This window comes from Stegostoma tigrinum, chromosome 24 (genome assembly GCF_030684315.1).
Source record: "Stegostoma tigrinum isolate sSteTig4 chromosome 24, sSteTig4.hap1, whole genome shotgun sequence".
Taxonomy (NCBI): domain Eukaryota; kingdom Metazoa; phylum Chordata; class Chondrichthyes; order Orectolobiformes; family Stegostomatidae; genus Stegostoma; species Stegostoma tigrinum.
This window is the reverse complement of record NC_081377.1, coordinates 31,726,948-31,741,839: the sequence shown is the minus strand read 5'-3', so window position 1 is coordinate 31,741,839 and position 14,892 is coordinate 31,726,948. Positions and strand designations below refer to the sequence as shown.

Genomic DNA, 14,892 nt, shown 5'->3' with positions numbered 1-14,892 from the left:
ATGTGAAGTAGGAGATTCCAGCCTCAGCTCTTGTATGGGAATAGTGATATATTTCCAAGTCAGAATTGTGCATGACATGGAGGGGAGCAGAGAATATGGGAGCTGCAGATGCTGGAGAATCTGAGATAACAAAGTGTAGAGCTGGATGAACACAGCAGGCCAAGCAGCATCTTAGGAGCACTAAAGCTGATGTTTCGGGCCTAGATCCTTCATCAGAAAAGGGGGAGAGGGAGAGGGTTCTGAAATTAATAGGGAGAGGGGAGAAGCGGATCGAAGATGGATAGAGGAGAAGATAGGCGGAGAGGAGACAGATAGGTCAAAGATGCGGGGATGGAGCCAGTAGCGGTGAGTGTAGGTGGGAGGTAGAGAGGGGATAGGTCAGTTCGAGGAGGATGGACAGGTCAAGGGGGTGGGATGAAGTTAGTAGGTAAGAAATGGGGGTGCGGATTGAGGTGAGAGGAGGGAATAGGTAAGTGGAAGAACAGATTAGGGAGGCATGGTGGTTTCATATTGCAATAGCAGTGTCCCTTCCTCTAGACCAGAATGTCCAGGTTCAAATCCTACCTACCATACTCTGGCAGTGTGTCATAATATGGACAAACACATTGATTAAAAAATAATTGCAGCTCATGTAATGAAAAAAATTAACTGTGGTGTGTAATTTTGCTAATAAGATGGGGCTTCACTGTACAGTTCATACATTGACTTATTTTCTCACTCCTGACCCATTCGCTCTGCTGTTTGCCCAAGATATACCACTGGCTCCATTCTATTTTGTGGTTCTGTCCCTCAGTGACTACAATCAACATCTTGTCAGATCTGATGTATAAGTTGATGACTCCCAGCTCTATCCAATCATCAACTCCCTTGACTCCTGCACTGTCCCTGATTTTCATCATACTTCTTTGACATTGAGTCCTGGATGAGTCAAGATTTCCTCACATAAAGCATCAGGAATGTCAAAACCATTGTCTTCTGTGATGGTAAAAATTCCATTCTCAATCCAATGATTCAGCCTCCCTCTCTCAGGTTGAATCAGACTACTGACCAGCTCAGCTTTCTCTTTAAACTCATGCTGAGCTTCCAATGCCTATCTTTTACATCACTGAGATAACCTCCATAATATTGCCAGTCTCTACTCCAATCTCAACCCAAGTGATACTGAGAATCTTATTCATGCTTCTTACCTCCACGTTTGACTATTGCAATACTCCCCCATCTGGACTTCCATTTTCCAATAGTTTGAGGTCATTAAAATTCTGCAGCACATATCTTACCTCGCATCATATTGCCTTCCCCTTTCAGCTGTGCTTGCTGACCTTCTAACGTCTAGTTTTAATGCTCTCGCACTAATGCTCTGATTCCTTTGTATGATCAGGAGCTAGCTCCTTTACAGCCCCATTAGTGGCCAAGCTTTCAACTTAAAAACAGCTTAGCCAGATGTCAATTAGGTAAACATCTGTTATTGGGAAAATATTAGAGGCCATTATAGAGGATGTAATAGCAGAGCATTTATAAATGCATAATACAATCAAGTAGAGTCAGCATAGTTACATGAAGAGGTATTCATGCCTGGCAAATGGAATTAGATAAATGGGAGTCTGTAGGTGTAATATATTTGGATTTCCAAACCGTGTTTGATCAGGGACAACACAGAAGGCTACTTAATAACAATTGAACCATGGATTTGGGGTATATATTGGCATGGGATAGAGGATGGAAACTTGTAACTTGTGGAGAATACCACAGGGATCTGTATTAGGGCCTCAGCTATCTAAGATATCTATTAATGACTTGGACTACAGAAGTCAATGTAATATCACTAAATTTGCAGGTTGCACAAAAATAGGTGGGAAGGCAATTAGTGAGGATGACACAAAGAGTTGACAGGGGAATATATACAGGTTAACTGAGCTGGCAAAAAAAACCTTGGCAGATGAAATATAATGTTGAAAAGGAGAGGTTGTGCACTTTGGCAGGAAGAATGAATGAACTGATGGTTACTTAAATGGAGAAAGACCACAGAAAGCTGCAACAAGGAGATTTGGGGGTGCATGTGCATGAATCACAAAAAGCAAACATCCAAGTTCAGTAGATAATAGGGAAAGCAAATGAAATCTTGACCTTTATTTCATAGGGAATGGAATGCCATAATAAGGAAGTATTTCTCAAACTTTACAAAGCCCTAATCAGACCACATGTAGAATATTATGAACAGTTTTGTTGCTGTTGTACCTTTCTCTCAGATATACAAGTAATTACTTGGAGGCAGTGCAGAGAATGTTTCCTAGATTGACCCTGTGAGATTGAGAAGAATGGGCTTTGTACTTAATGGAGTTTATAAAAATAAAACATGACCCAATTGAAATAAAATCAGAAGTGACACAATACCAGGTTATAGCCCAACAGGTTTATTTGAAATCACAAGCTTTGGGAGCACTCCAAAAGTTTGTGATTTCAAATAAACCTGTTGGACTGTAACCTGGTACTCTGTGACATCTGATATTGCCCACCCAATCCAATACCAGCATCTCTACATCTTGATTAAAATACGCAAGAGTTTCTCTGGCCATTTCTGCTCTGTTTCATATTACCAGCACCTACATTATTTGTTTTATATATGATTTTTAGGGGGTTCGTCGAGGTAAATGTGCATAAGTCGTTTCCCTTGTGGGGGAAATTGTATCAGTGATAATGGGAACTGCAGATGCTGGAGAATCCAAGGTAATAAAATGTGAGGCTGGATGAACACAGCAGGCCAAGCAGCATCTCAGGAGCACTTGAGCTTTTGTGCTCCTGAGATGCTGCTGGGCCTGCTGTGTTCATCCAGCCTCACATTTTATTCCCTTGTGGTGGAGTCTAGGTCATGATTGCAAAGTCAGGTGTCACTCATTTAAAACAGAGATGAGGAGAAATTTTTTTTTGCGTGGGTAGGGAATCTACGGAATTCTTTATCACAAAGGGCTGCTGAGGCAGATCATTCAGAATGTTCAAGGCTGAGAGATTTTTAATGAGGAAGGGAATCAAGGGACGTGGGGAAAAGCCGGAAAGTGGAGTAGAGGATTGACAAATCAGCCATGATCTTATTGAAAGGTGGATTAGACTTCATGGGCTGAATGGCCTACTTCTGCTCCTATATTTCATCGTCTACCTGTCACTACATTTCCTTTCTTGTAAGTGACACTTCAAAGAAAAAAGTTACTGCTTTGGCTATACAAACACTCCTGAACAATTTAAGGAGCCGAAAAGCAGTATATCGATGCAGGCTTTTACTTAAACCTCTCTGCTTCTCTCTGCATCTTGAAAAACAAATTGACCAAGCTACTGAGAGATAGTAAGAACTGCCGATGCTGGAGTCAGAGATAATACAGTGTGGGGCTGTGTTCCGCCAACTTCACACTGTGTTATCTTTGACCAAACTATTGGCCATCTATTTTAATAAGCCCTTCTTTAGCCTGGTATCAGTTTTGTCTGACTAGGTTCGGGTGAATCCCCTTGGTATGTTAAACAATGTGAAATGTGTAAAATGCAGTTGTTGCAAAACACACCACGTCTGCAGCAATGCGAAGGGAGATCGGCTAGTGACTTGTTTAGCATCTTGCCTTACAATGACAGCATATTCAGCAACTTTATTTTTGGACAGGACATGTGTATGTGCTCTCCTCCGTTGTCAGAGGTTGCAGTAACATTCAATTTTCTCCATTTCCTTTTTTTTACGTTTTTTTTAACTGATTTCCGCTGAGCTCAGCTCAGAGGAGCAGGTTCACTGATATCGGAGTTGTAACTTAATTCGGCGCATCAGCAGCGCGAATTCCAGCCAGCTTTGTGACAATGAATAAGATCCTGATCTGTCTCATCTGCTACATGGCGCTTTTTGTGAGCACCTCCCAACAGGTACAGACTCGCGTTGTAGTTAAAACCCAGCTAATAATATTATTTGACAATAACTATAACACTTCCTGTGGAGAGGAATTAAGTTTGGTGAGGACATCAAGAAGCAATGTTTTGATTTAGAAGCTGACAGCGTCGATTTCGGTGGAGATGAAGTGTATCCAATTTAATTGTTAGGTCCCATGCAGTGAATGTAATGAATTAAATTATGAGACGGTCACCTCTCAACTCGAGAGCCGTGAACTTTCCAAGGACTGGAACTAAAGGGTCTTAGTACCCACCCGTTGGCACCGAGACCGGTTCCGGATCCTTGGGAAGAAGCTTTGCGCAATACTCCCCAGGACGGAGTTTTGTCGCTTTTAATAGGGAACCCTCCCGTGTGGAAGCATCGAATCCGCACCGACCCTCCGAAGAGCAATCCCACCCAGACCCAACCCATCTCAGTAACGCTGCATTTCTCACGGCTAATCCACCGAACCTGCGCGCTATGGGCAACTTAGCATGGCCCATCCATCTTAACTTGCTCATTTATTTGGATTGTGGGAGGAAACCGGAGTGCCTGAAGGAAGCCCACACTGACACGGGGGAGAATGCATGAACTCCACCCAGTCACCCGAGGGAGGGATCGAACCCCAGTCCCTGGCGCTGTGAGGCCGCAATGCTAACAACTGAGCCACCGTGCCACCCTTTTTGCTTCCTTCTTTCAGGAGATGTGGGCATTCGTGGCAGTGCCAACATTTGCCACCCACCTTTGATTGCCTAAATTGAATCGAGTGGCCCCTTCAGAGGGCAGTTAAGAGTCTGCCACAATATGGAGGATCTTATAAGCCACCCCCAGGAAGAATACTGGATTTTCTTCAGTAAAGGACATTGGGTTTGGGTGGGGAGTCTCTTGTCGACCTAGAACCACAGCAGTACACAGGGTTCCCAGCTGAGGGAGGTCTGCTATGGATGTGCTACTGGAGGCTTCCATTTAAATACAATTTAAATAAAACATTTTGAAGGGTGGCGTTAGCAGACCCTTGGATTGGAGGCGGAAGGCCTCTAAGTGGATCATTTGGGGCATTTGTGGTACCTTCCCAGCCCTCCCAAGCCACCACCAGTCTCCCCCCTCAATACCTGGACCCCAAGTCTGTCATCGTAAGGCTGTGGAAATTCAGCTTTCCTTCTGGCATGTCAGAGCCTCCTTGCAACTTGTCCTTTCAACAAGACTACTTCCAAGCATGCAAGAAAACTTAAGATGGATGTATGTACTTAATAAATAGCAACATTTACCATTAGTCACTCTGTTGAAATTGAGGACATTTTGTACTTGAAAAAGGGATAGAATAGATATCTTAACCATTTAGAACTTCCCACACACCCCATCCCCCAAGTTGCTGGCTCATCAGATTCTCTTAATATTAGATGGAATTATTCACTGTTCAGACCATGTTTGGCAAAATATGTTTGCGGGCAATTTAAATGCTGGGAGAGAAAAAGAACTTTTTTTGGCAGTGGAGTAGAGTATTTGAGTTTTAATAGATTCAGATGAGTTGCTCTGAGATCAGCCCCTGTAACTATTTGAGATGTAATTGAAATCTCTACAGTCAGTTGAAGAGAGCTGTCTTCAGTCTGTTGGGGAACCACACGTTCTTGTGAGAGGTTTGATTAATTCTTGCTTAATCTTGCATTTTTTTAAAATTTCTCAAACATGTGCAATTTGCTTTCTGCCCTGTAGGAACATGTTTCTGAAGCCGGGACAAAGGCTCAAGAGATAAATGGGATTCAGGCAAGTGGAAGATATTTTATTCAAGCAGAAACTGGTTCATGTAGGGAGAGGGCCAAAGGATCGTCCCCGAATTTGGCTTCAGAAGCTAGATCAAGACCCACCCTCTGCTTCTACAAAGAAATACAGCAGTTTTAGACATTTTCTGTTACAATAATCAAACATAACGTATTCACTGTTCTTCCCCTTAATCCAAACACCCAATCCCATGGGACACCTAATCAATGGACAGCCCCAGGTTCCCATGATCTTATGGTATTAGCTAGACATTGTAATCTGTAGGCCTTGGGATCTTTCTGTGCAACCGATTCATTCGCATTCCAAAAGTTTAATGGCTGTACTCCTTCAGATCTTTCTCAGGCTTGCAAGGACAACTGAAATTCTATTATCCATTGTATTTTGGTGCTGTCTTTTATCAAATTCAGTTATTCCTTTTATTTTACCACTGTCCCAATTGCATAATGTAAAAATAAAAAGTCGGTTAGCTTTACCTAATTGCTGTAAGTTTACCTTTTGTTATAAAGTGCGATGTTATACAACAACTTCTACAGTTAGCATTTTGTAATTCATGGGTTGTGAGCAATCTATCTTGTTCAGGACATAACAGAAGGTGTCTCCTAAGGCTAGTTAACCTTCACATCTAAGCTTAAATATTTTTTAAGGCTTGTATTATATCCCGGTTATGTACTGAAACTAACTTTTATGTTGAGAGCATTTTTAGCTAGAAACTATTTAACATTTTAGGTAGCTTCAGAGAAGCAACTATTTATTCCAAAAGAACTTTAGCTGTTATCCTTGCAGCTGCTTAAGAACCTAATCTAGCACCTGATGTTATTCATTTACTGGGACAATCATCCTTTCATTAATAAAACTGGAATTTATCTGCCCTGAGGCATCCTTTTATCAGAACTGCCTCAGGTAGGAACATACAGTGTTCTTTTACTGACCCTTCTAGCAGTTCTGTTCAAAAGTACTATTGTATTTCACTGTGTGAGCAGGCTGTTTGGTTTTGCTTAGTTTCTGTCTGCCATCTTGTAAGCGGACTTGGGCTGCTTGGTGCGGTCAGGTAAAAGTCACCTTACGTAGCCATGCGTAGGTTACCCCTACATGCCCTCTTTGTCAATTCTGCACTTTCTGTATTGAAACTAGCAGTAAGACAGATACATATGCAAATTAATTTCAGTGAGGTACGAAATGCATATTTTTCATTTCTTTCTCACCTCACCATTTGGAGCTGATTCAGACAATTACCTTCACTAACAGCGCAACTTTCAGAATTTTAGACAAGGTCCTGTCCCAATCGTACCCTCCTTTAAATTCTGGCCAATTCTCAATGGTTGTCTTAAGAATGAGAGATGGAAAAGGACCTGATTTAATTTTAAACCTTGCTTATCAGTCACTGGATATACTGTGCTAAAGTAGTGATAAGGTTTGAGATAAAGTCAGTATTAGGAGAATATGACGATTTAGAGAAACCTGATGGGGTGATTCATTGTACAATGTTTCGGGTCTACACAATAATGTAATAACTCATTCCATCAAGCAACATTAGAATTCAAAAGAAACTCCAAAATTCAGAAATTTTCTGATGATTTGTCTCATAGAATCTTGCTAATGGGATCTGAGTGTAACTTTGAGAAAGTAAATTAATTTTGATTGAGCAAAGATCTTGCCAGGAGCGTGGGTCACTGGGAAAAAGGGGAAGGGGTTTGCAAGGTAGTTGTTGGCCTCCTCTTGCTTGCCAATCCTGACCTGATATCTGTAGGATTCTGGATTTATTGCTGCCAATATGCTTCATAGAAGTTTACATGTACAAGCAAAAATCTGATTAAAACAGAAGCTTGTGCTTACTCCATCTCTCTAATATTCTCACCAACAGCCTCACCTGCTAAGACCTCTCCTCCTGCTCATCTCCTCACCATCTCCACTGCCATTTCCCCAGTGTCTCTGTTATTTACTCTCACCACTCTTGCCACTTTTTCCTCCATCCTCTCACTTGCTCAATTCCTGTGTCCTACCTTCAATCTCCACTTTGTACCAATGTCCCCTACCTTGCTTTCTCTGCTTTTCCGCATCTTCATACTACCTCTTGCCCACCTTCCCCCTCAAACTGTTGCTGGTGTCTCCCTAGTCTCATGTCCCCACCCCTTTCTAATACCATTTTCCTCATCCTCTTCTCCACCTCCTTCTGACCTACTCGTTGTCCCTGGTCTCTTCCACCTTACAGTCTCCCCTTGCTGTGTCTCATATAATGGCCTTCATCCACCCTTTCCTCTATCTTCTCACAATCCCTGCCACCCCCTCCCCCCAGTTTCCTGTTAATCTCTCCTGCCCCCTCCTCTCCCACCTCACCATCGCACTTAAGATCTCTTATGTCACCCTGAGTTTTCTCAGTCTCACATGGCCCAACAAATTAATTTCCAACTTGTGGTTATTGTTTTGCAAACTTTTAATCAATGCATCCAGGCTGGTGATCTCCTCCATTCATCTATCTGCTATTTTTCTGAAACTGGACTCCCTCTTTACTCCCACTGCTACTTGAACTCATTCAATCACAATCTTCATTCCCACTTGAAATTCCAGCCAGGTTATTTTCCACTTGGCAACCTTCCTCACTGCTTTCAGTGACCTCCCTTTGTTTTCTGGATCTAATCCTCTTTTACTGCAACTCCACAAACATTTCCTCTATGAAATTGATTCCCACTTCTCTATGAGAAGTGCCACAGAAGTGCAAGTTTAGAACATTGCAGTTTTGAATTCAAGATAGTTTGGCGGAATCATCTTTGCAAAGTGAGAGTCCTGGATTACAACTGCATAAAGAGTTGGATATATTCCACCAGACTACGATTAACTGGGAAGCATCTGTGGGCAGCCATCCTTAGCTGGTGAAATCTGTGGGTAGGGGAAACACTAATGGGAATCAGAATCTCAAACGCTGGTGTTAACCTTGCATGCCAGGCAGAAATGGCACAGATGAGGCGGGAGTTTAAAATGATGAGAGGGTATAAGGTGGAGTAAGGTTAGGCAAGGGCATTATGATAGTGGGGAAGGTCCAGGCCAAGACAAGAGGGGGGTACATCTGAGCCCAGTACCAAGGGCCCAGGGCTCGAGGTGGCTGACTGTGCAAAGGTCAGGGTACAGCAGAGGGTCTAGGACAGAAACAGCATTGGGGCCTGTTCTTTCCCCTGGAGGAGATTAAGATGAAAGATGGCTAACCTGATGGGAGTTAAACCACCTCACTTTTCCATCTGTTGATATTTATTATGTAGTGTCAGAGGAATAGAAAGGTAATTTATTATCTAAATGGAGAGAAGCATCAGAGTACTTTGGTGCAGAGGGATCTGGATGTCCTCGTGCATAAATCATAGAAAACTAGTATGCAAGTCAGAAGGTAATAAGGAAAGTAAAGGGGTATTGCATATAATTTCCATCCCCTCACTTGCAGAGAGATGCAGTTTCATTGGAGGCAGTTCAGAGAAGATTCACGACATTGATTCCAGAGATGAGGGGCTTGTCTTTTGAAGACAGATTTAGCAGTTTAGGGCTTTACTCTCTGGAGTTTACAAGAGTGAGAGGAGATCTAAGATACTAAAGGGGATTGACACATTAGGCACAGAAAGAACGTTTCCTCTTGTGGTGCAACCTAATACAAGAGGTCATAATTTTAGGATGAGGGGTAGCAGATTTAAAACAAAGATGAGGAGAATTTTTTTTTCCCAAAGGGTCATGAAGCTCTGGAATTCACTCCTTCCAAGAGTGTTGGTTACTGGGACTTTGAGTAAACTTAGCAAGAATTTGGATAGATTTTTAATTAGTAACAGGTAGAAGGGTAAGGGAGGGCAGGAAAGTGGAACTGAGGCTGAGATGTGATTGTATTAAATTGCAGAACAGGTTCAAGGGGTTGAATTGCCTACTCCTACTCTAACTTCTCATGTTTTTATGTTCTAATATGTATAACACTAACACAAATTGCACAGTTAAGAACTGATCAATAAACCATTGTCGTTTTCATATTTGGCCAAACAGTCATGGAATCATAGAGTAATACAACGTGTAAACAAGCCCTTCAGCCCAAACTGGTCCATGCTGACCATGATGCCCACTCAGCTAGTTCCAATTGCCTGCATTTGGCCCATATCTCTTTAAACCCTTCCCATCCACGTACTATCCAAGTTTTTTTTTAATGTTGCTGTTGTACTTGCCTCAACCACTTTCTCTGGCAGCCCATTCCATATACGCACCACTCTCTGCATGAAGAAGTTGCCCCTTCTTAAATCTTTTCCCTCTCAACTTAAACCTAAACCCTCTAGTTTTTAATTCCCCATCTCTGGAAAAAGGCTACATGTTTTCATCCTATCTACACCCGTCATGATTTTATACACTTTACCCCTCATTCTCCCACAGTCCAAGGAATTAAGTCCTATCCTGGCCAACCTCTGCCTATGACTCATGCCTATGACTCATTCCTACTAGCCCTGGCAACATCCTCATAAATCTTCCTTGAATACTTTCCAGTTTAACTATGTCTTTCCTATCACATGGTGACCAAATCTGGACAAAATAATCCTAGTGGTGCATGTTTTATTTGTTTTAAGCTGTATAATGAATATGACTCCAGCTACACATTTGCCATTTATCGAAATTCAGCATTTATAAGCATGGCTGTTTCAGTTTTTTTCATGTTATGTGTGAGTTATGCATCACACTTCTCTATAGGAAATTGAACAAGGTACACTTTTAGCTCACTGCTTCAGATTTTTGTCATATCTTACTTAGTGATAAGAAGGGCTTTGCAGTATTTTAGAATATGTAGCATAAATAATCATATTTTGCATTGTATAGCCATCTTATTAGAAACTGGAATGCATGGCAGGAAAGAGATCAAAAATCACACAATACCAGGCTTACAGGTTTATTTGAAAACACAGGCTTTCTGAGCTCAGCTCCCTCCTCAAGCATACTGTGTGAGAGAGGGTAAAAGACAGAGGAACAGGTAGTGAAAGCATACTCATCGGAACCTGATTGGGGGCGGGTGGATTGAGTAAACTTTGCAACCTTAGTGAAAACCGTAATCAACAATATAGTCAGCAATTTTAAGATTTATCCACATGTAATATATCTTGCAGGTGGGTGCTTTCTGCTTCTTTCTTTGGCAACTTGTGTATTTTGCCCTTGATCATTTTATACAGCTTGGGAAATCATGAGTTGATGATAAAAAAAAGTGCTCAGCATTGAGCACAGGTCTAGGTACCACATTTCATCATGCAGATGCTGGATAATGTTTAAAGAAAGGTGAAGAGTGATGATAAATTCTTGCTAACCTTTTCTGGAGACAGAACTTTGCAAATAATTACATTTGCTCTGTGACTAGACAAGGATTAATGTAGGGTCACGTACAGAAAGCAGAAGTAAACCATTAGAAACAAAGAAAATAGGAACAAGAGAAGGCCATTTGAACCTGCAAGCCTGGTCCGCCATTCATTATGATCATGGCTGATCAGTACCCTGTTCCTGCTTTTTCCTGAGATCACTTAGTCCACCTTCTTGCTGTTACTGCTGAGCAAGTAATTTCTTTTCATTCAAGTACTTATCCAATTCCTTTTGGAAATTCACTTTGCTTTCACTAGCTGTTAATGTAGTGCATTCCACTTTGCAACAATTCGCTATGTAAAACAAATTTTAATTGCCTCTTTTATTTGCTACCTGCCTTAAATCCTATGGCACCACCATGATTTTGAACACCTCTGCCAAACACCTTCTAATTCAATTCATATTTGAACACTAAAGAGATCAAAAGCATGAGAAGGGGCACTGGTGGAGCAAGGAGCCATTTCTTCTGTTCCTGATCTCATTTCTGATTTTCCTAATCTTTCCTGCTCCAAGGAGAATAAATCTTTTTTTCCAGTTTCTCTGCACAGTTTGCCCCATTCCTGATCTCATTTTAGTGAATTCTGTTCACACTGTCTCTAAAGGTACAGCTTTGGACAAGTCATTACAGGAAGGAATGCAATTGTTGGAATGTTGATTTGATGGAAGAATGAGTCTCAATCATTGAACACTGGTGTCTGATCCACTCCAGCTCTAGCCAAAGGCCAGGTTAAGTCATCCTGTCCATCCTAATCTGGCAAGGCAGACACTGTACCAGTTAACTGTCTGCCCACTTTGCCCTATAAAGTGAGGAGCCATGAAGCAAGTCTGAAATTGCTAATATACCAACAGTGGTACTATTACTACCCTACTATTCTCCAAAAGGCTTAACACCACAAGGACCCACCAGTTGGGACACAAGCATGAGATCAGCAGTAAGCTGCAAATCAAAGTTCTGCTTTCCTGGGAATTAATTTTGTGTTCTATCATGAAGCAGTTCGCAGACATCGAATTATCTGGTCACTTATTTATCTTGCTGCTGTTTGTGGGATCCCCCTGTGCACAAACTGGCTGCTTCAATTGTCTGCACTGGCCGCCCTTCAAAACTATGCCCTGCGTCTGTAACTTCCTTCAACCTCCCAGGAAGTCTGTGCTCCTCCCACTCCAACCTCTCATGCATCACTGATGTTCATCACTCCACCACTGTTGGCAGTACCTTTAGCTGCCTCGGCCCTTATCACTGGAATTTTCTCTCCTAAACCTCTCTGCTTCTTTGTTTGTCTTTACCTCTTTAAGATGTTTCTTAAAACCAATCAGAGATTTCAGAGTAGTGCAGATTATGCAAGATATGTCACTGGGATAAGTCTTAATAATATGCTTATATTTTATACAGCTCTTTCAAATGTACTCCAATACCCCAAGGTGCTTCACTGGAATGTTGCCAGTCAAGATTATCAGTTGAAATTTGACACAACACCACCTAGAGATACATTAGCATTGATGACCTAAAGCTTGCTAAAAATGGGTAGGCTTTATGGAGAAGAGAGTTGGAGACGCAGTGTCTTTCAGGTTTTAAGGTTGAGGTAGCTGAAGGCATGGATGACAGTGGGAGGGCTGCGCAAATGGCCAAAATGGAGGAAGTTGTCATGATTGGATTTGTCATGTTAACAGGGCTGGAGGTGTTTACAAGGATAGGGACGAGGCAAGGTCATGGATGGATCTGAATGCAAGGGTAAGAGTTCTAAAATTAAAGTACTACTCAGTTAGGAAACAGTGTAGGTCAGTGAGCACCAGGGCAAGGGGTTGAGTCTAGATGTGAGAGCGTTTGGCCGAGCTGAAGTTTGTGGAGCGTGTAATATGAAAGCCAGGCCAGGACAATGCTATAATACAAGTTAATGCAGCTCTCAATGATCAACGTTTCTTTCAGCTTTGAGATATTCAACACTTTCAAACTGCAAGTGGCATTTGGAAGGAAAACTGAGCACAACAGTAAAAGTGAGACAATGATTAAGCGCCGCCAACCTTTTCCCTTCTACATGAGTTTAAGTAACTACTTGGATGGTCTTTCAGTTACCGTCGGGTCAGAATTTAGGATGGATGGAATGAAAGAAAAACATAACAGAAAATTTCTAGCTGAGAAAGATCCAACATTTATTGTTTATTATTAAATTATTAATTATTTATTACTAAACATTTTCCAATTTTTTAATTGAAAAATATACCTTATTCATTGAAAAAAATTCATGTACATGCACAGTTACTAGAGCAGTTCAGATCTGTATAGTCTTTGTGTACAGAGGGAAAAAACAATCCAAAAGCTTTCTTAATTAAGCAAGTTGCTATTTACATGCATCTGAAGCGTTGAGAGGCCTGATAACTGAATGGACCCCCACTGTACTTTGGCAGAAAGACCTGAGAGATGGTGGTCTTTTTCCACTGTGCCTTGGCAGCAGCTGCCCCAGGCTTTAGTATGTCCCTAAACACATAGTCCTGGACCTTGGGATGTGCCAGTCTGTAACACTTGGCCGAAGTCAACTTTTTTTTTATTATTTCAAAATATACTTTCTTCATAAAAAATATGAATAGTTCTGCGCAGTAGCATATCAAGGAAACAAACAAACATGGGAGTTTCAATGCAAACAACGAAAGGCATCTCTTACTTGAACCAGACTATACTTACATGCATCTGAGGCACCAGGAGTATCCCCATTTAAATTCAACAGGAAGACCTCAGACAGCAGTCCCACTTCCTGTTCACAAACCTTACGGCTGTAACAAATTTCAGTTATAATCAAAAACCTCAAGGAAATATGCCAGCATTTTGATAAGGTTTATTGATGAACCAAGTAAATAATGTTACACAGCCAAAAAATATGCACGCACAGCCAAGTACACACACATTCTCTGCAAACATATAATTATTTTTCATTGATTAAAGGTGAGGAAATAATATCATGAGAGGGCAGATGTACCTCATTAAGAGTTAGTAATCAGCATAGGTTTTAAGAAGCTGGAATGCAGGAGGCCAACCAGGAAAGCATTAAAAGAGTTGAATTTACAGCTGAATAAGTTAAAGATTGAATATTTTAGAAGCAGATGAGCTGCAGTTTTTACAACATTTGAATAGCCTTTCCCACTGCTGTAAATACAATGTAGTTTTATAAGTGGACTTAATCAGAGAGAAACAAACAGCCCATTAAAAGGGGAATTTCATCCTGTATCTGGTCTCATCTGTGCTTGACATATGACCTATTTTCTGCGCCACGCAGCAGCGATTAGTTACAACAGGATCGTCACTGAGTTTTCACTCTATAGGGGAGAGATATTATGTCTCTTTTCACTGACCTGACTGAGATCAGATGTCTCAGCACAGACCAAGAGATAGAACTGTGTTTTCTCTGGTTTGGGTGCCACAGTGCCCAGAAAGCTTGTCTGAGAGAGGAATTGTCTGCTGTATAAGAGGAGACTGACAATTGGGAAGCAAGTTACTCTGATTGGTAGAGATCGTGCCATGGAGAATGTATCAGGTAATGAGAATTGACAGTTAACTGCCAATCTTTGCTTAAAATTTAGAACAGGAAAATTGACTCTGATGGTCAAGATGTTGCCATGAGAAATGACCTACAGAATGGCTGTCATCTTTTGTGTTACATTGAAACAAGCGCCTCGAACAAGTGCATATTCTTTCTGTTGGCATAGAACTGACGCCTGTTTACTTATATATATATATAAAGTTGCATACGAATACTATTGAAGGTGTGAATGTATGTAAGCCATATATGCAAAGGAACACGGAAAATAGAAGCAATGGTAGGCCATTCAGCCCATTGAGCCTACTCTGCCATTGAGCCTACTCTGCCATCTCT

At 41.4% G+C, this 14,892-nt stretch overlaps 1 protein-coding gene across 1 annotated transcript in view; it reads right to left on the bottom strand.

Annotated features, from left to right (window-relative positions):
• ubxn11 (UBX domain protein 11) overlaps positions 1 to 13,777 on the bottom strand; it is an 80,649-nt gene extending 66,872 nt beyond the window's left edge. Inside the window, exon 1 of the mRNA XM_048558178.2 lies at positions 13,707 to 13,777. The gene's annotated coding sequence lies outside the window, so the exon portion shown is untranslated. The remainder of the gene's footprint in view (positions 1 to 13,706) is intronic.
• Between the last annotated feature and the right edge of the window lie 1,115 nt (positions 13,778 to 14,892).